This window comes from Agelaius phoeniceus, chromosome 13, assembly GCF_051311805.1.
Source record: "Agelaius phoeniceus isolate bAgePho1 chromosome 13, bAgePho1.hap1, whole genome shotgun sequence".
Lineage (NCBI taxonomy): Eukaryota > Metazoa > Chordata > Aves > Passeriformes > Icteridae > Agelaius > Agelaius phoeniceus.
The window spans coordinates 1635866-1655146 of NC_135277.1; the positions used below are offsets into that span (position 1 = coordinate 1635866).

At 49.6% G+C, this 19281-nt stretch overlaps 1 long non-coding RNA gene across 1 annotated transcript; it reads right to left on the reverse strand.

The window, feature by feature from the left end:
- Positions 1–4074: 4074 nt before the first annotated feature.
- LOC143695143 (uncharacterized) lies at positions 4075–18342 on the reverse strand. The gene is made up of 3 exons (XR_013184091.1): positions 18212–18342; positions 12056–12320; positions 4075–4164 (listed from the first exon to the last, which is right to left on the reverse strand). It is a non-coding gene; the product is annotated as an uncharacterized LOC143695143 (long non-coding RNA).
- Positions 18343–19281: the final 939 nt, after the last annotated feature.

A 19281-nucleotide genomic window follows, 5' to 3' on the forward strand; every position in this document is an offset into this window, starting at 1 on the left:
ATGAGGAACAAACAAGAGGCTGTTTCCCATTTCTGCAGCCCCAGCTGCTTTGAGCACAGAGCCTCAGCAGCCCCTGCCATTGCTGCTGCAGTTAAGGTGGTGCCAGCCTTTCCATCAGAAACCATTTAATAACTTGGCCACAAACACCTGCTTCAAGCTTAGCACTGAAAGTGATCAGTCCTTCAGCAACTCTGAAGACATTTCCCTCCTCCCCTGCCAAAATTCCACAAGTATTTTCATGCAGAACATGGATTGATAAAGTTTCCTTTTGGATCGGTACCCCCATCATTTCCAAACCACTCTGTACCTCTGAGGGAGCTGTTCCACAATCCTGCTTTTGGAGAGCTGCTCTCCTTAGGTGGAACCTTCAGTGCACAGAGCATGACAGGAATCGTTTATGGTAGGAATTATGGCCTCTCAGGTAGATTCTAAATCCATGTATACTCATGGTTTCCCTTTTGCTGTATCGTGCTGCTGACAGAGCAGATCAGAGTGATCTCAGCATCATCTGCACCACCACAGGCCATGGCTCTCTCTCTGTTCAGGCTGTCAGCTGAACCTGTACCTCCACAATTCACCCAGTTTGTGTTTTCTGCTCATGGATGACTTTCCATTTAATGTAATGGCTTTAGGGATGGAGGAGGCAGCCCTACCTCGATGCCTTTGCCTGTGCCATCCCATCCTTACCCAAAACCACAAGCCTTCAGCTCCACTGGGGAATGGTGTGAGGCTATGTCCCAGCTCCAGGCTGGGAGCAGTGTGGGGTTACCCTCCCTCCTTGTGCTCTGCAGCCCTCATGTGTGAGCAGAGAGGCTGTGAAACCCCATCTTCCTTTCTCTACCACAGCTGTGGTTGAGTTGATGAGTTTTTGTTCCCCTTTCTGGCAGGGCTCCTGCTCCAGGCCCAGAGGGATGAAGCTGTGCTTCCCTGCACTCTCCCATGCCATGGTGGCACGCTGGTGAGTCAGGCAGCCTCTCTCAGCCACAGGCAGCTGCCTCTTGGCTTTGTGGTCTCTGCTGAAGAACGTGAGGAACCTTCCTTTCACTGAGCTTAACCCAAGGCTCTCAGTGCTCCCCGTGGCACTGAGCTTGCCCTCGCTGTGTCCTTTTGTTCTCAAACCCTAAAGCCTCTTTAGTTTCGGGATTACCCGTGCCTCTCTCCAGCAGCTGTTGTTGAGCACCTGGGGATCTCCCTCTCTTCTCCTCGAGGCCAGGCCCATGGATTGTTTGATCCATTTGATCCATGCTTGGATGCAGAGGGTGCATCCAGACCTGGTGAGAGGGCAGAGCATGGGGCAGGAGCCAGCAGGAGAAATTCCCTGCTGCAGGCAGGAGATGGCTCTGCCTGAACCAGGGCCAGCACCTGCAGAGCCCAGGCTGTGCTCAGGAGCTCCCATCCCTTCCCAAAAGGGCATTTCTTCCACACAAGTACTCCACAAATGGTTTTGGCCACCAGCAGCTCATTTAGGTCATCAGCTGGAGGGAGAGGGACATGAAGCATAGCCCTGGAAATCCCACAGAAATGCTGAGAAAAACAAAACTACCCTCAGAATACTTGGCACTTTTTTTTTTTTTGTCTCGCTGAATAAAGGAAATTCTTCTACTCTCATCAGAGAGGGGAAGAAATTACATTGCCTGTAGTAATGGTGCCCAGAAGGAGGAACTAACCTGGTTCACTCTGGTGGAACAGAGAGCAGAAAGTTGCTGAGGTGTGGAGGACTCCTGTGCTGCTCACTCCAGCTCCTCTGAAACAACATTCACCAAATCAGCAAAGAAAAATGCCTGGCACCAGGCACTAACCCAGGATAACACAGCCCAGCAGGAATGCAGCCCTCAGCCTGACATTCCTCTGAAGATGTGAAGCATTCCCTACTTCACCTGACTTGATTTTAAGTTATAAAACGTGGATTAGCCCCTAAAATACACAGTAGTATATAAGTACCAGCTCTCAGGGGCTCTGAAGCAGTGACCCTTGCTGCCTGCTCCTGTCTGACTCCCTTCTCCCCGGTGGAATTCCCCGGTGGCTGCACAGGCAGCACAGCTGTGCGTGTGCCCGGGGCTCCCTGCATCCAGGAGATCCTGCTGCTTTGGAAGGGTTGGATCTACCACGGGCACGGTGCTGAGGCACAGCAAACACGTGTCAGGAGTTTCCAGCCCTCCTGCAGCCACCGGAAGGTCTGGGGAGCCCCACGATCCTTCCCTGAGCTAAGCCAGCCTTGAGGGATGGCCGTGCTTTGTCTGGAGGGGTTTTACAGCTCTCAGGGCCCAGCTGTGCTCCCCGGGCACCAGGCAAGGCTGAACAGGTCATGGGGAGACCTGTCTGGAAGTCAGGAAGGGCAGAGGAGCCCATGGTCTGGCTGAGGGCTTAGGGAGATGACAATCTGTACACTCAGGAGTTTATCATTTCCGAAAGAACACCTTACTCTATCGGTTCCCCCTCCTTTGTCATCAGAGAAAAACTCACACTTTCCTAACTGAAAGTTCAGTCTAAACATAAATGTCACCGAAAGCCCAGCGAGACCTTTGCTTCTCTGGTTTCACTCTCCTGAGCTTTGGGGAAGATTATGCAACAGGAACACTGGGGTGACTCATCTTCTGGCATTGCAGTAAATTAGGAAATGTTTGCTGCGCTGTTGTAGGGCTTTTACCGGCTATTCGTGGGCTGCTTTTCTCTTGGCCAGTGCCTTCAAATCCCAACTGCCTGTTGCCCTTGTCTGAGCTGGGAAAAGGCTCCTTGGTAGGTGCTGCAGCTCAGCTCTGGAGCAGAGGGTAACGACAGCAGCTGTTGGAAGGAAATGATGTTAAAGAAATTCTGAACGTCCTTGCTCAGCATTTTTGCCCCCCTGTGAATATTTCTTGCAAGCCTTTGAATCGCTGGCTTTGTTTCTCTGCTGTAACTCTTAACAACACTCTCAGCCATCAGGCACTAAGGGGGTCAAGGAGATTTTCCTCCCTGTTTGTTCCTGAAGCACAAGGCTTGTCAAGATCACAGAGACTCTTCCAAGAGAGTCTGAATATGTCAGAGGAAGGACAAATTGAATGTAAGGAAAATCATGTCAGGCTCATCCCTCCTTCTTTGCAGCTTCTTTTGGTTTAAGGTTCAAAATAAATGTCTACTTGTCTTGAAGCATAAGAATTCATAAGGTGAGCCTTCCCTTTCCAAATCTATGGCAAGAATAAATTTTTGGAAGGAAACTGCAGCATAAGGAGAAATACTGATATTGTGAGATTGAAAGTAAAACCACGAGGACTGGAAACACTGTGAAGGACATTAACCAGACTGTTGGTTAAAATGTGTGATGCCATAAATAACCCTGATGTAAAGACATGAGCTTTTGTTGCAATTTCATTTCTGGTTATTCTCGGTACCTATTCTTAAAGGATTAGAAGAGAGAAAGTCAAAGCTCCATTAGAAATTCCACAAATGGCCCCCTCATTGTTAAAAAGTCCAGTGTGAGTTAGAACTTTTCTGAGCTACACAGAAATAATATCACCTGAAATTTGATATAAACAGAAAAAAATTGATAAAACCTGAAATTTATATAAACTGAAATTTCAGGCAAATAAAAAGGGGCATGAGGTTCTCAGCTTTCTCTATAGAGTACCTCATTTTTTCCAAAAAAGAAATATGAACTTACTTTGCCATGGAAATCAAATAAGGCATCAAAGCCCAATTTCCTAAGGACAGTATCTATCAGTTTATTTGAAGCAGACATTTTTATGACCAGCAATGTTAACAAATCCAAACTAAGTATCCAATCTGTCAAGGAGAAAAATAAGTTTAGAATGAAAGTAAGTATTGCTCATTAAACTTTAATGGCAAGGCATTTAAAAGAAGAAAACCATCCATTATAATGTTGGTGGAATAGTGTATTGTCAAATTCCCCAGAGAGGACTTTTATCATGATGTTTAAATATATTATATTAAGGGATGGCTGTTTCTCTAAACAGGAGACTTTTTAGCAGAAAAGTTTAAGAGCAATATATATATATCCAGTGGTGAAAATGTCCCTATTGCCCAACAATTAAAAGGAACTGGTGGATATTATTCCTACCTGTCCCAAAGGATGTGCTGGGGGAAGAGTTGTGCTGATGCAAAGCTGAACCAAGCAGTGTTTTCCCATCCAGAGGGGAGCTTTGAAGGGGTTATTCCACTTTTTGGGATCTGCAGGATCAAGGATTTCTGTGATTAGTACTTTTCACTGGAAAGAGAGCCATTGCTTTAGGCTTGGTAATGAGTTTAGACCCACACTGATGAATCCTGAAGCTGGAGAACCCTTGCCTGCTGAGCACATCCCAGTTTGGGTCCCAGCTTTTCTCTGGTTTATGCAGGAGCACACAGCCAGGCACATCACCACCATCTCTTGAGCAGTGCTTCCTTCTCCACTGGAATGCTCCCCTTGCCATGACTCCATCCCCCATGACAAACACATCCTCTTCCCTGACTCCCATTGCCTTTTTCAAGGCAGAACTTGTTCCACTTTCCTTTCCTACCCCTCACTTCAGTGATCACACCACGAGTCCCTGAGTCAGGCCAGCCCCACTTCTGCCCAAGCAGAGCTCTCCCTTTAAAGCCTGTTTATTTTTAAAAGCTGCATGGGAGGGTTTCCATTTTAGTTCTAAACTACTTCCACACCCAGAAATCCATCATAAGAAATGAAAGAAGAGCTGCAGAGCCTCAGCCCAGCTTTCTCTTGGGGAATCTTGTGCTGTAGAGGCCAAGAGCCCGAGGCACAGCAGTGTCCCAGCTGATGGATGCAGTGCTCAGCCCTATCTCCAGCATCTCCACCAGCCTTTGAACCACAGATTACCACCCCTGCAATCTTTAATGATTTAATACCTTTAATATCACTGTCTCATCTCACTTTCTTTGGTTGCAAAACGCTATGAGGTCACTGCAGCAGTCAAACGTGGCTCTCAGGCTTGGTGCTGCAGCTCTGCCCTGATGCCAAGACTTGCTGAAATCTTTGCCAAACTTTCATCACTTGAGCTGAAAATTTCATGTCAAAGGCCTGCCATAGTCTGGTTTGCCTTGAGGTTTTATTTACTCTTTTGATTTAGATTAATTCAAGTGAAACCATTCTGGAAGGAACTAGAGAAGACACAGACCTGATGACCTGTCTGTCAATTTACTGTGGCCCCCACAAAAACATTTATCACCAATTTCATTGCCACGTCCTTGTCTCCACACTTTCTATCAGCATGCAGGCAAGACCTTATTAAGGGGTGAATAAAGGCTGCAAGGTGATGGAAGCTATAACCTGATAGCTCCTGCTCCATTTGCTGCAGGAGATGGGAAGCATGTGGTGAATTAAGGAGGAAATCAGGAAAATCCAGCTGAAAACCAACCTGGAAAAAGAGTCTGTAAAATCCTTGCCTCTGCCATAGAATTTTTGAGCAGAATTAGGCAAGTCACTTGGATAAAAGATTCCCAAATCATCACTAAAAATGCTTTCTGCATTCACCAGGTTCCTGGGGGATCTGAAGACAGTGGGGCTTTAAGAAGCTGCGGCACTAAAAGGGACCATGACTGCTCACACATCTGTCCAAACTCAGAGCTGGTGAGTACCCTTAAACATGATTTCTCTCTGCCTCAAATGTCATCTAGAACTCAAGCAAATGCCACCCCCCACACCTCACAGGGGAATGTGAAGAATAAAATTTGCTACTGCTTGTCATCAGTGCCCAAAGAGTGCTCCCAAGGAAATGAATAATTCTGTGTTCAGAGCAGGATTTGAATAGTGAGCAGTGAGTGAGGCACAGGGGCTCACATTGCACAACCAGGAAGAGCAAGAGGGTGAATAATGGTTCACTGAGCAAGTTGGTACATGGAAGGAGACAGGAGCCTAGGAGGAAACCTCTGCAGAGCCAGAGCAGAGAAAAACACCATAACACAGGGCCATGGGAACGTTCGGGCTCAGGCAGCATCCTTCCTTCTCAGTAGCACTTACACTTTTGAGAACTCGACTGCTGAGTGCTTGATTTTGATGCTTAAGTGCCAAAATAAGCTTTTCTCTAAAAAAGAAGCATTGTTGAGATCAGAGACAAAGTAAGATACCTTGCACACAACAAAAGGGTTGGGGTCACTTTGGGCTGGAAAAGATTTCTTGCTTTTCTGTCTCTGCCTGCAAATGGTGCCCTGCCTACACCTCTCTGAACAATTGTCTAGAGAGTTTCCTGTTCTCAGAGCTGCCACAAACCTGGGCACAAGCTGCTGTGCTTGCCTGCTCTCGTGTCACCCCTCTGGGGACACCAGTGGGCAATGGACCCCTGGACCTGTTCCACACATGGCTCCTCGCTCAGCAGTGACACGGGTTAGAGTTCATACAGCACATTTCATTTCTCCTCCTTGACATCTGAGTAGCTCTGTTCCACCTCCATCAACAACAGCCTGGATCCTGCCTGTGGCAAATGGCAAAGCTCCCACTCGTTGCACAGGGAGCAGTGTTGGAACACTAGATTTTACATTTTTCAGCTGGGTTGTGCAGAGACTTTTTGTCAGGCTCAGCAGGAGCATTGGGACTATCCAATCATCTGTGTGAGCCCAAGAGCAGCCAGATTATGGGCAGGCAAGGAATCTGCTGCTGTGACCCACTGTAAGATTTTGGAAGCAGAGAATGATGCCTCCCTTAAGCACCACCCATTGGTGTGGAGCTGTTGCTTCTGCAGCCCCCATTGTTTCAAATGGATTTCAAAGTGTTCATCATCTGCCAAGCCTGGACTTCTGGTCCCAGTCAGCTGACTAAGATAAAAGGATGAAAAATGGAGTAAATTGGAACTATTTTTTATCACACATCTGGCAGCACAAGGACTGTCTTTCAGAATTGGAGTCCCTGGAGAATATGCTTCCCTGTGCCACTTTCCGTGGAGATGCATACAGTGAGTCCCAGCCACTTACATATGTGGAAAAAAATTGATTTTTAAAGCAAGTGACCTTAATCCAGGGAGATCTGTCAACCTTGGATGTATCTCAAGTTTCCCTTCCAAGGCTGCTGCAGTAATCCCCAGTTCATAAAGCTGAAGGCCGGGGAAATCAGAGACTCATGGTCCTTGTGCATGGCCTCTGCACAGCTGCACAGTTGGCTTCTCCCTCCTGGGTCAGCCTTTAAAAGGACTTAACCAAGGCTGACAAAGCTAAAATTAGATTTGCCAGCTCCAGGAGGAGTGTGAACATGTCCCTCTCGTCTCAAGGCTGCATCTGTATCCAGCCAGGGCTGACTGGAAACCAGAACTGTTGCATATCAAGGAGCTGTAGGGAGACACAGGCAGGAAGGGAGCACAAAGAAATGTTGGTTTGACTTGTGTCTGTCCACGCTTCCACTGACTCCACCAGGTTTTGGATCAGGCCCCCATGGGAATAAGGGTAGTGGGAGAGTGTCCTTAGCACAGAGGTGCTGTTACACTCACAAGAAATGCCATAAAATGACAATTTCCTGTCCACTGTGGTCCTCTGTGTGTCTTCTGTGCCAGCAAATCCCACGGGGAAGGGAGTGTCTGTTATTCCATGTTTGTTTAGTGCCTTGTACAATAAGCCTCTCTTCCAGTTGGGGCCACTTGATGCTGCCACAATACAAATAATAATGATTCTAATAATAAAATGCAGACTTCAATGGGCCAGGCTGCTCAGCAGCATTGGCCTGTCTTGCTGACTTGCTTCCTCCCACTTCCTTGCTTCCTCCTCTGGTAGAAGAGCTCTTCTACATCACCAATTCCCAAAGGTGGTTGTCCTCAGTTTTGTTTGGCTCTGCAGGAAGCACCATTGCTTAAGACACTTGGCTTGCTTTTTTTAATTTTTTTTTTTCCACTGAGGCACTGCAGAAATTCTCCTTCCACACCCTTCACTTCCCAGGAACATCCACCCCTGTCCCTTTGGATCACTGTCCTGCCCACAGCACCTCTTGCACTTTCTCCAGCCCTAAAGCCAGGGAAGAGGTGGAGATCCCAGCTGGGGGCACAGGCTGGGAGGAGCTGGCAGGGAGCACAGCAGAATCACAGCATCACTGAGCTTGGAAAAGCCCTCCAAGCCCATCGAGTCCAACAGTTCCCCAAGGACACAGCCCAAGTGTCCCCAACTGCCACAGCCACACAGTTCAATCCCTCCTGGGATTCCTGCAGCCCCTCCAGCTGCACAGTGGGATTTCCCAGCAAGGACAACACCCTGGGCACAGGACTGGGGAGCAGCGAGTGCTGGGGATAACTCCTTCCCACAGCACTTTGTGGATGCAGCCAGTTTAGCTTTGTGTCCAGGGCTGGTTTCAATTTGGCTTCTCACAGAGCACTCCGTTGACAAAAATGGCTCTTGGGTTCTTGGCTAAAGTTCTTCTTTGTTTTGGTTGGAATTTTCCAAGTTTTCGGACAAAAATGCACATGAGGAGGGTTTTGATTTTCTGTCACTTAATCTGTTCCTCTGTTGGAAAAACGGAAGCTCAGTGGAAAAACTGACAGCCAAATGTATGTGAGCCCTCAATAAAAAGTTACAAGAATCAAGGAACAAAAATCTGTGAAAAAATTTTAACGGCACAACCATTTTTGCAGAGAACATATTTAACATTTTCCAACCAGCTTTAGCAGTGACCTGTAATTAAAGAAGAGTCCAAGCCACAGAGTTCAGAACCAGACTTTCCCAGAATTTATGGGTGTCTGGGTTTGGTTGAGTCCAATTTGAAGCATGGCAAGAGCTTGGATCCAACTCCCACCTCTCCCAAGGCTGGAGAGAGGTGGTTTGGAGGCATCTCTTCATTCAGGGCATCCTGCTCTGGCTCAGAGGAGCTGCCACCCTGCCCGAGCCCTGGGTAGGGACAGCAGCACAGACAGAGGTGTCTGTGCAGCTCCCAGCATCATTTGGGAATGCTCCACACCACAACACAAATAACCCTTTGGAAATTAAAGCCAACTACAGAAAAAACCAAGAGTGAAAGAAAAGAGAAAAGGTGAGGAGAGAAAAAGAAAAGGAGTTGCACAGGTATTTTTCAAGAAATGACAGGAATTGCTGTCAAACCACAAGCTGAGTCAAGGATAACTCAAAGAGATTCCTCACTCACCTCTGGCTGGGAGTAGGAGAGGTCGTTAGCACTGCCAGGCTGTGTCCAGGGCCTGGAGAAGGGTCTGAGGTCTCCTTGCTCCTGGTGCAGTGGGGAAACATTTGTGCCCCCCTCAAGGTATGTATTTCTCTGCTAGATATTCTGGGATGGGCTTTCATGCTGCCTCCACATCTTGGGTGCTGACCTCCTTAGAAAATCTGTCCCACCAGGTGCTGCCAAGTTCCTGAAACATGGCCGTGGGCAATTTTGGAAATATGGCCACACCTGTCCTCGTTTTGCATCACTACCAGCTCCAGAAAATCTTTAGATTGGCCTGATTTCAGCATTGTTTTGAATCCCTGCTGCCAGGTGTTGTTTGGGGAAACACGCTGTCCTGGCCACAGCGCATGCTGCCTCAGAACAACTTCATCTTGTGTTTTGGCCCCAAACCAAGGGGCCATTCCTACAGGCTGATATATTGTCTTGCTGGGAACACACAGGAGTGGTTGGAAAGGGATCCCAGAGTCTGATAAAACCAGGCTACCTGTCTTGCTCCTTGTTGAGACTGGTTGGGGCAAGCTGCCAGCAACAGCTGTTTCTTAATTGCACAGACACTTATCTTGTTCTGACACCACATGTGAACATTAATGTCTTTCTGCAAATATGAATTTGGAGAGTCACTCTGTGGGCTTACAAAAGCTGTGTCTATTTCTTGGTCCATCAGAAGAGACAGATGGAGGGGCAGAGTCCTGGGGACACATCTGAGCAGAGACACACACCTGCTGTCATCTGGTAAGCTGCTGACACAAAATGGTCTTGTGGTACCATTTCCAAGCAGAGGTGGCAAAGGCCAGATGCCAAAATCAAAACAATATGTGTGAATATCAGTAGTGTATTTGAATAAGAAATCTTGGCCCTAGGTAGGCTACACACTGCACTGCCTGAGGCTGTGGGAGATCATCCCAGAATAGTTTGGGCTGGAAGGACCTTAAAGCCCATCCTTTTCCACTCCCTGCCAAGGCAGGGACACCTTCCACTATCCCAGGCTGCTCCAAGCCCCATCCAGCCTGGCCTTGGACACTCCTAGGGATCCAGGGGCAGCCCCAGCTGCTCTGGGCACCCTATGCCAGGGCCTGCCCAGCAGCACACAGCTCCATTCCCACCCACATGGCTCTCCCTGCTGCCTCCAGGGCTCCCCCCGGGCTTGGCCAGCCCCCCAGGCCTGTGGTGCTTACCCCAGAGCGGGGCACTGGTTACTGGAGCCCGGCTGTGTGTGTGTCTGTGTCAGGGCAGCCTCGGTTTCTGTGAGTCCTCCAGCAGCGCCCCTCCGCCCACGGCTGCTCAGTGCCCATCTCTAATTTTCCACCCGAGGAAGCCCGTCTGGCTGCTTGGGCGGGAGCCTTTCTCAAGGTTCCCAGCTCTGCCTGGCTTTCAGCAGAGTTTTATTTTTGGTGCTGAGCCCTAAAGCCAAAACCCCGCTCCTCCCTGTGCTCCGACCGCTGGTGCTGGAGGCTGCAGTAAACAGGCTGGGGAGGGAGCAGAGAGGGAGCAGAGCAGAGCCCTGCTGCAGGGGGGCTGCAGGGGTGGTGGGATGCACCCCCCTTGCTGTTCCTAGCATTTGTAATTAAGGTCTCCCTGGTGCAGACATGAGATCACCAGGAAAGGGCACCTGGAAGTACCTCTGCTCCTTGGTCGAGGCGTGACATTTAAGATTGCCCCTACTAAAGAGAGGCCTTGAAGAGAAAACAGCAGCTGGAATAGTCAGTGTTGGTCATCAGCTGTCTGTCTACCTCTCACTCATCCTCAATCCCATGAGAAATCCTATGGAATTTAACAGCTTAAACAATAGCTTCCACATAGATTAAATTGAGGCATTGCTCTAAAAAACCCCACAATGTATGAGAGTGATCTTTCTAAAGCTTCCTTTCAAAAATCTGTAGTGGGTTAATCCTTCTGCATTACATTAAATGTATGATTTAAGTGATTCATAAACAAAGGTCAGGTCTGCTCTGGAAACTTTGCCTTGCACAGCTTCTCTGCTTGGGTATATGGATTTTCACCACATTTATGGACCAAACCCCCACACTGTACTCTTGCCACCAAGCCAAGACAGACTTCTGGTGCCAGACTTTATGGTGTTCTTCTGTAAAGAAATATTTTCTTTATCTGTACAAAAGGCAAAGGATCTGATAAACCCATTTCCCTTCCAGACCCTGACACAGAATGCATAACCCCAGTGGGCCTGAAATGATCATCACTCAAATTCTATTTCCCAATTTCTGTTTTCTTAGTTGCACTGGGCCCTTTTGCTTTTCCCTTTCTTTCTCCTAAACGAATGAATGAATGAAACTCTCACGTCACACATGGCACACTTTGTTTGCACAACATACAACTTCCTAATTTCTCTAAAAAGCAGGAGTGAAGCTTTGCAGCTGGAGCAGAGTGGGGTTGAGCAAGCATTTGCTGCCCAAATGATAGAGAGGAAAGCAGGCTAAAAGGGAATGGCACATACAGCAACTGTATCTGGTGCCTGAGCCACACTGAGGCACTAAAATGAGCAATGGTGCTTAATTGGATCTTGAGTAGATGTGGTGTTAAACATATGCTGAAGGACTTGGTTGGACTTCATGATCTTGGAGGTCTTTTCCAAACTTTAACCATTCTCTGATTTTGCTGAGTGCCCTGGATGACACAGGGAAGCAGCAATTTGCATTACTCCTGCCCAAACTGGCATTTGGTGAGTGGCTGGGACTTGATGCCTGCTGGTGATGCTGCTGTCCCTGCAGCACCAGTGACCTCCCTGTCCCTTTGAACTGGGACTGTGTGCTAGGAGCAGATCTGCTCTCTGCCAAGCCACGGGGAGCTGATGTTTCTGAATGGCTCCACTGACCGGATGCAGTGAGCATTGAAATCCAACAACTTGCCCAAAAGCTTGGATTTCCTCCTACTAAACCCAAATCTGAAGCCCTGATAAAATCTGGGGTGTAACTCTCGGGCAATTTTAACCCCTCAAAACCAAACTGTGGTAGAAATTACCTGGGCACTGGCTGCAGCACAGCCTCAGCAAGGCACTGCCATTCTGGCTGCTCCTTCCAGGCTGGAGAAGGTGCAAATCTCCAGGTGCAATCCCACTTGGAAAGCATCGTGTGCTTCGAAGCCTCCAGCCGGGGCCAGGAGCCGGCGTCAGCGCATCCCCGGCGGTGCCAGCAAAGCCTCTCTCACCTGGCTGCCCCCACACTTGGAGGGAACATTATTGTTGTGTCACTCAAATACTGGGGCTCCGCTGAGGAATATTTTCCGTCTGCAAGGGAAAAAAGCCTCTGTGAGTTCCAGCCAGCCCGCTCAGACGGAGGGGAGTGATCCAAGGTGCCGGCTTTCCACACGCGCACTCTTCCCTCCTGCAGCGCCCTGCAAGGGACAGGAATTATCCTGGGCTTTGCCACGTGTGTGCCAGGGGAGCGAGGAGAGCACGGGCAGGGCATGAAAGGGATGGCAAACAACTCCTCTGTTGTATTCACAGCATTTTAAAAAAAATTCTACTCCTTTTAATTTAGCTCCTGCATTTCCAGCACCACACAGGCTTGGGCTATATGGCTTACTGGAACTGGCTTGCCCAAAAGTTTTTCATTAACATTTTACCATGAAGAAATCCACACATCAGCCACACAGGCATGTGGTTTCAATCCCTTAAAACACTGATTCATTACGTGTTTAGCAAACATTTTCTCCTGCATCTGCAAACAATAGCTACTTCCAGACTTTCACTGGCCCGTGGTTGCTGCTGCAATAGCGCATTGGCTTCCCTGAAACCAAAAAGGTGACGTTTCTTTCCAAAGGGCAGCTGCCCCTCTCGGTGGGTCTGTCCTTCTGCCTCTCAGCTGGGAGTGCAGCCATCCCCAGCAGCTCAGACAGGATTTAACCCTCAGAAAATGGGAGAGTCACAACTGTCTTTAGGGTATCCTTTAGGGCTGCAGTGGGTGAGAGGCTCTAAGAGCTCTGCAAAGGGCCTCGGTCCATCTGAAATCCTTTAAAAACAGAGCTAAATTAAAAGGAGCCCGTGGCCAGGGTCAGGCACACAGCTCTGGCTGTCTGGGGTAACTGAGCCCTGGCAGCACCCCGAGCAGGGCAGCCTCTCACCCTTGGCATCCCCGCTGGCTCTGTGCTTTGTCCTTGGCAGCGGAGGTGAGTCACCGGCAGCGCTGAGATCCCGGCTCCGCCTGCACCGCGCGGGGCAGCTGTTCAAATAACCTGAGACAGCAGAACCGTCCATTCCCTGAAAACAACAACAGCCTCTCCTCAGGGCTGCTTTGTGCAGGGTGAGGCGGCACAGCTGATGGCACAGGCACCAGGTAACCCCCGAGCCACAGCAGGGCGGGCCCAAAACGGCGAAATTCCTACAAATTCCCTAAAACCTGGAGTCCTCCTTCCCTACACAGCACACACACACCGAAGCAGATTTTACTCACTCCTCTGAGGAGGCAGAATTACTCACAGGTGGTTCTTTTCAAAAATACATATGGGCTGAGGCTGAGAACATATGGTCTGATGGCATATTAATAACAGAGAGCTGAGGTTCCCTGTTACTCACACGGCAAAAAGCAGATTGAGGGAAGGACACCTTTCAGGAGGGATTCCTGCTGCCCCAGCTGCATGAATCACCCCATGCCAGGTCACCCTGTTCCCAAATCCCTAAAAGCAGCCATTTATGGCTATGAGAGATAAGGGGCTTTTTATCCCTTTTGTAGACGCCAGGGATGAAACCACAGACTTTCTCCCCCATTATTCTGGGATGAAAGCACATTTTTGTGGGATACACATAGCAAAGGCCATGATGAGTTTGGGGCACTGTTTTCCTATGGTCACCCCCAATGCTGATGGTTTTGAATGAGGAGGTTGCTCCACCACAATTCTCTATGGGGCTCACAGTGGTGCCACCTTGGGCATTCCTTACTCCAGAATATCCTTTCTTCCCTAAGTCACCTCTTCCTCCTCTTTCTTCTCCTGTTCTACTTAGAAAGAGAGAAGATTTATTCTAGAGGAAGGTGTGATGACTTTGTAGACATTTTCCTAGACTGCTCTGCTCATAATTACCAATTACAAATGAAGGAGTGGGGCAGAGCAGTGCAGCTCCCACACTGGCACACACAGGGCAACTCTGCCACTCCAGGGCACACTCACAGCCCTCCAGGTGATCCAGGGTTAAAAACTGCTCCACTGCCCCTTCCCTGTTTTTCCCTTCTGACAGAGCAGCCTTGGAGCTGTGATTTATGGGACTGTAAGAAAAGCACTCCCTCCCTTCAGGGTCCCAGTGCTGCAGAGCAGGGAGTATTTCCCAGCTCCCTGAGGACCCTGCTCTTATCTCCTCAGCTCTGGAAAAGATCAAACACTGCACTGCTTCTCCAAACAAAGCCTGGAAGGAGATGCCTCATCCAGCTCATGCCTCGCAGCTGGGGCTGCGCTCCTCCTGTGGGATAAACTCTTGGCAAAGCCAAGGGCTGGCCTGTGGCTCTCCTGCAGGAGAACTGGGTCCCTCGAGGGATGGGGAAGGCTCTTCCCTAAGGATGAGCCCAGATCATACCAGCAGTTCCCACTTCTGGACCCACAGCTCAGAGATGCTTCTTGCAAACATGCCCAGGATCTCGCTGCTGCCAATAAAACCAGCTCAGGGTTGATGTCTGAAGTGTCCAGACACACATTTTTCAAATTTATAAACTGGATTAACTGAGTGGGAGTGGGGAAAGAGAACGGGGACTGGAAAGGATGCAGGAAACAATACAGATTCTATTTTTTCCTGGGTTAAAGGCAATGACTTGTTTCAGGTTGCAGCATAAGGCAGGAAGAAAGAGTAAAAGAGCTGCAAGCTGATGTTTGCTGTGGAGAAACCCAGAAAGAAAAAGGGGCCACAGCTCCAGAAACAGCACCAGAAATGGGGGGTGAGGTGCACCCCTCCTTGCTGCAACATTGGACCAATATCCCCCACTTCAGATAAATGTGCCTGTACAGCCAATTGGTTTTCCTAAAAATAAAATTATTCCAATTCCAACTGCTTTCCAATTCCAGCCTAAAAAAGAAACACAGAAATCCCTGCCCAGCATCCTCATCTAAGGGTCTGTATTTCCAGGGATCTGGAGTGCTGCTGGTGGGACTGGGCTTCAGGAGAGCAAAGCACAGCAACCTCCTTCCAGTTTGATCCATCCTGTGGAAAACTCAGCATGCCCAGGGTGAAAATCCAGCTGGATAAAATACATGTCTAATCTCTTACAACACCCACTAAAACAAAGGTGCACGGAAGATTGACTTTTATCGCGAATTTGCCACAGTTGATTTTTCCAGCTAAGGATGTTCCTTCTCTGCTGGGCCTTAAATTTATCTGCAGGAAAGGACTGGGGAGAGGGAAGGCAAATGAGTGAAGGTGTGAAATCAATGTACATAAACTCAATGGCCCTGAGCCTTGATGCTGAGGCTATAGTTGGCTGCACTTCATGCAAAATGAGCTGAGACCCCTCTATTTGACTCCAGGGGAGCCTGCAGACAGATCTTTCACCTTCCACCTCTGCTAATTCATCTTGGCTTGGTGTTAATGGGACAACAAATCCAGGTTTTTGTCACCATAGTAGCTGGAATCATGGCAGGGCCTGCCATGCTCTGCTGCCAGCCTGTGAGGGCAATCCCTGTCCCAGAAGCTCAGGCAGGATTATTTAACTTTGATATCAAATTTCTTTCCAGCTCAAAAGATACCACAGTATGTCCACATGTATGCTCTGAGCTTGAATAGATCACTGAACTCCCATGAGTTTTAAAAGACAGGTGTACCCATCAATGCTCTGGCTTCTTATCAATTAATTTGTTTCATCTGTACAAGTGGCCCAGGTTTAAATAACTTACGTTTGGTGCCAGGAACTGTGAGCAGGAAGAGAGGAGCCAACAGAGAAGTTTCAAGGGAACCTTTAGAGCCTCTTCCAATGCCTAAAGGGGCTCCAGGAGAGCCAGAGAGGGATTTGGGACAAGGGATGGAGGGAACCCCTTGTCCCAAAGGGATCCCTCCCCAGCACATAGGTCTAGGTTCCCACTGGGAGAGATTTAGATGGATATTGGGAAGGATTTCCTGACTGGGATAGCGGGCAGGGGCTGGGCTGAATTCCCAGAGCAGCTGGGACTGCCCCTGGATCCCTGGAAGTGCCCGAGGCCAGGATGGACATTGGGGCACCCTGGGATGGTGGAAGATGTCCCTGCCATGGCAGGGGGTGGCACTGGATGGGCTTTAGGCTCCCTCCAACGTAACCTTTGATGATTTAACTGCTCCAAACGCAGCAATAGCGAGGGCAAAGCCAACGCCTCAGAACCCTGTGGAAGCCCGTTCCCAGCCCGCTCTCGGCCGCTACATCACAGCCCCAGCCCGCTCTCGGCCGTTCCCTCACAGCCCCAGCCCGCTCTCGGCGATTCCCTCACAGCCCCAGCCCGCTCTCGGCCGTTCCCTCACAGCCCTCGGCCGCTCTCAGCCGCCCCCTCAGGGCCCTCCCGCGCCGTTCCCGGGCTCCGCGCGCCCTCCCGTGGCCGCGGGCCCGCAGCGCAGCCGCGCTCGGCTCGGCCCCGCTCCCGGCCCTGTTCGGCGCTGTTTTTTCTCCTTTTCCTGCTTTTCCCCCTAACGCAAAGGGCAGATCCGCAGCTCCCCGTTTTCGCAGGCGCTCCCACCCCTCCCGGCTGTGCGGCAAGGGCTGCCAAGCCAAAGCCAGGGGAAGGAGAGTGGCTGCTCGTGTTGTCACTGCACAGGCCCAGAAGTGTGTCCCTATGAGGGAGGGCAGCCCAGAGACCCTCTCAGTGCACCCAGCCAAGGGGATGAAAGAGGCTGCTGAGAAATGAATAGCAAAAATCAGCGATGGCAGCACCTTCCAGGGCTGGAGCTGCTGACCCCCGAGCTGCAGCTGGGCCTGAGCTAATTTGAGAGAAAATAAACAGTCCTGAAGTGCCACTTGGCCAGGCTTTGGATGAGTTCTAAGGAGCCTTCAACTCAAACCACTGTGTGATTTCATAATTCTCTATAGCAGCAGGGAGCTGGGGGTGATGCAGAGACATCAACATCTCCTGGTCTCCTTCCAGATCTGCAGAGCACATCCTTCCAGCCCTGCTCTCCCTGCATCGGGTCAGACAGAACAAACGGCCCCTCAGAAGAGGAATTTCACAGCCAGGACAAGCTGCCCCTCTGAAGATGAATTTCACAGCTGCCCAAGCTGCCCTTCCCTGCTCGTTTGCCACAAACAAGCTGCTCTGGATATGCCAGGTGTCCCCAGTGCCACATGCAATGCCAACAGCATCCCTGTGCCCCCAAGGAAAACACCTTTCTTAATCCATGGATGGTTTTTCTGTCCCACTATTGCTCCCAGCAGAGCCTTGCGGGAATTCATACCCTATGCTGCATTCCCATCAACAGCATTATAGATTATGCTGAGTTGGAAGAGACCCACAAGAATCACTGAGACGAACTCCTGGCTCTGCACAGGACACCCCAAAAATCCCATCATGTGCTTAATAATTACCATTATCAATAACAAAACAACAACAACAACAATAATAATAATAGTAGCCCACAACAGGACTGTGGGCCCTGCCAGGTCCTGAGAGCCCCAACTCTCCCTCCTGGGCACCCCTGCAAGGGCTAACAGCAGGGTTGATGCCCAGGAAAGGTGGAAGATGCCCGAAGCAAAACAAGTGATGTTCCTGGATAGTTTTATCTGATCAATGCTATTAGACTGATAGATTGTTTGGGGAAGCTTTTTATCTCAGCCCTCACATCTGTTCTGCATTTGGAGGCAGCCTAAGAGGCTGGGGGTGCAGAGCAGGTGCTGCGAGTGTCTGGTGAACATTAGGGAACGTTCACTCAGAGGCTCCAGAGCTGCCAAAAAGTGCACTGATTGGACAGATGTTACTTCATTACTGTCAACTCGTCATCCTGGATGTTTTAAGGGAACAGTTGTTTGTTAAGGAAACACAGCTGTTACCAAGAAATTTGTTTTTCCTTTCCTTTTCTTGGCTGCAGGGCAGTGAAAAGCCCATGGTACCTGGGCACCAGCAGAGCCCCTTTCTGGGCAGCTCCTGTGGCCAAGGAAGGGGCACAGGACTGGAAGAACCTTGCCTGGTCACCTGCCACCCTATTGCCCCAGGGCTGATCCTTGTTTAAACTCTTTTTTTTCTTACCTGGTCTTTAGAATTCCCAGTGTTGGAAGTCATCTGGGACTGATGTTCCTGTTGTGGGGTCACTGCTGGAGCTTTGCAATGGAGCTGGCTTTGACTTCCTCCCATCCAGCTTCAGGGCAGATCTTCCAGAAATTATCCCCAAAGTATGATTTGTTTCAAGGAACTGCAGGGAGGAGAATTGGAGCACAGTTTGCCCTGTGGAAAACAGGAATTCCCATCTGGAGGGCACAAGCAGGAGGATTGGATCTGGTTTATCTGATTGCATACCTTCCAAGAAAAGGGGTCTGTAGGCTTCCCTCTGGTGTTCAAGCTCTGTTTCATCCAGAAATACTCACTGGGAATGTCAAACCTGTGCCTTCCAGGACAGCCTGGGGCAGGAGGATTCCTGTCTCATCCCACAGCAGCAGTGCTGGGAACACTCTGCAAAGAATGGGAACAGCCTTGGTGCACAGCTGATCTCCTGAGCTCTGATCTCCTCTCACAGTGAGGTTCAGGAGCAACCAGCTCTTCACTGTGCCTGTGCCTCAGTCTCCTCTCTCCTTTGGACAGATTCCAGCCCACAAGGGTGTCAGGAAGGTGAATTATTTATCTCTGATGTCTGTGGTGCTCTGGAGGGAGGCAGAGGTTGCTCAGTGGAGGAGAAGGTGGGTGATGCACGGATACACCAACAGCCCCTGGATCCACATAGCAGTGGAAATCTGCTGGAATAGCAGGAGCACCGATTGGCAGAGCCCTGCTTTTTGAGGGATCTAACCCAGAGCCAGGCTCATTTTGCTTTTCCCTGTCAATAAACCCCTGCAGCTGAGCGGGTTGGGAACGGCGCAGCTGATCCGAGCATCCCTCTGAGAGATCTCCAGAGCAGGATTCTGGAGCCACTGAGTTGTGTCAGCTCAGGCAGCCTCTGATCAATTCTGAGTTCTCATCCTGCCATCAATTAGCACAATAACTGATTGCCCTGCCCCTGCCCAGCTCTGTCCATACATCTTCCCACAGACCCTTCTCCCATATCGATTTTTACCCTCCAGCTTTTCCGCTTTGATCGATTCCAAGAGGAACGTGCAAATGAGGAG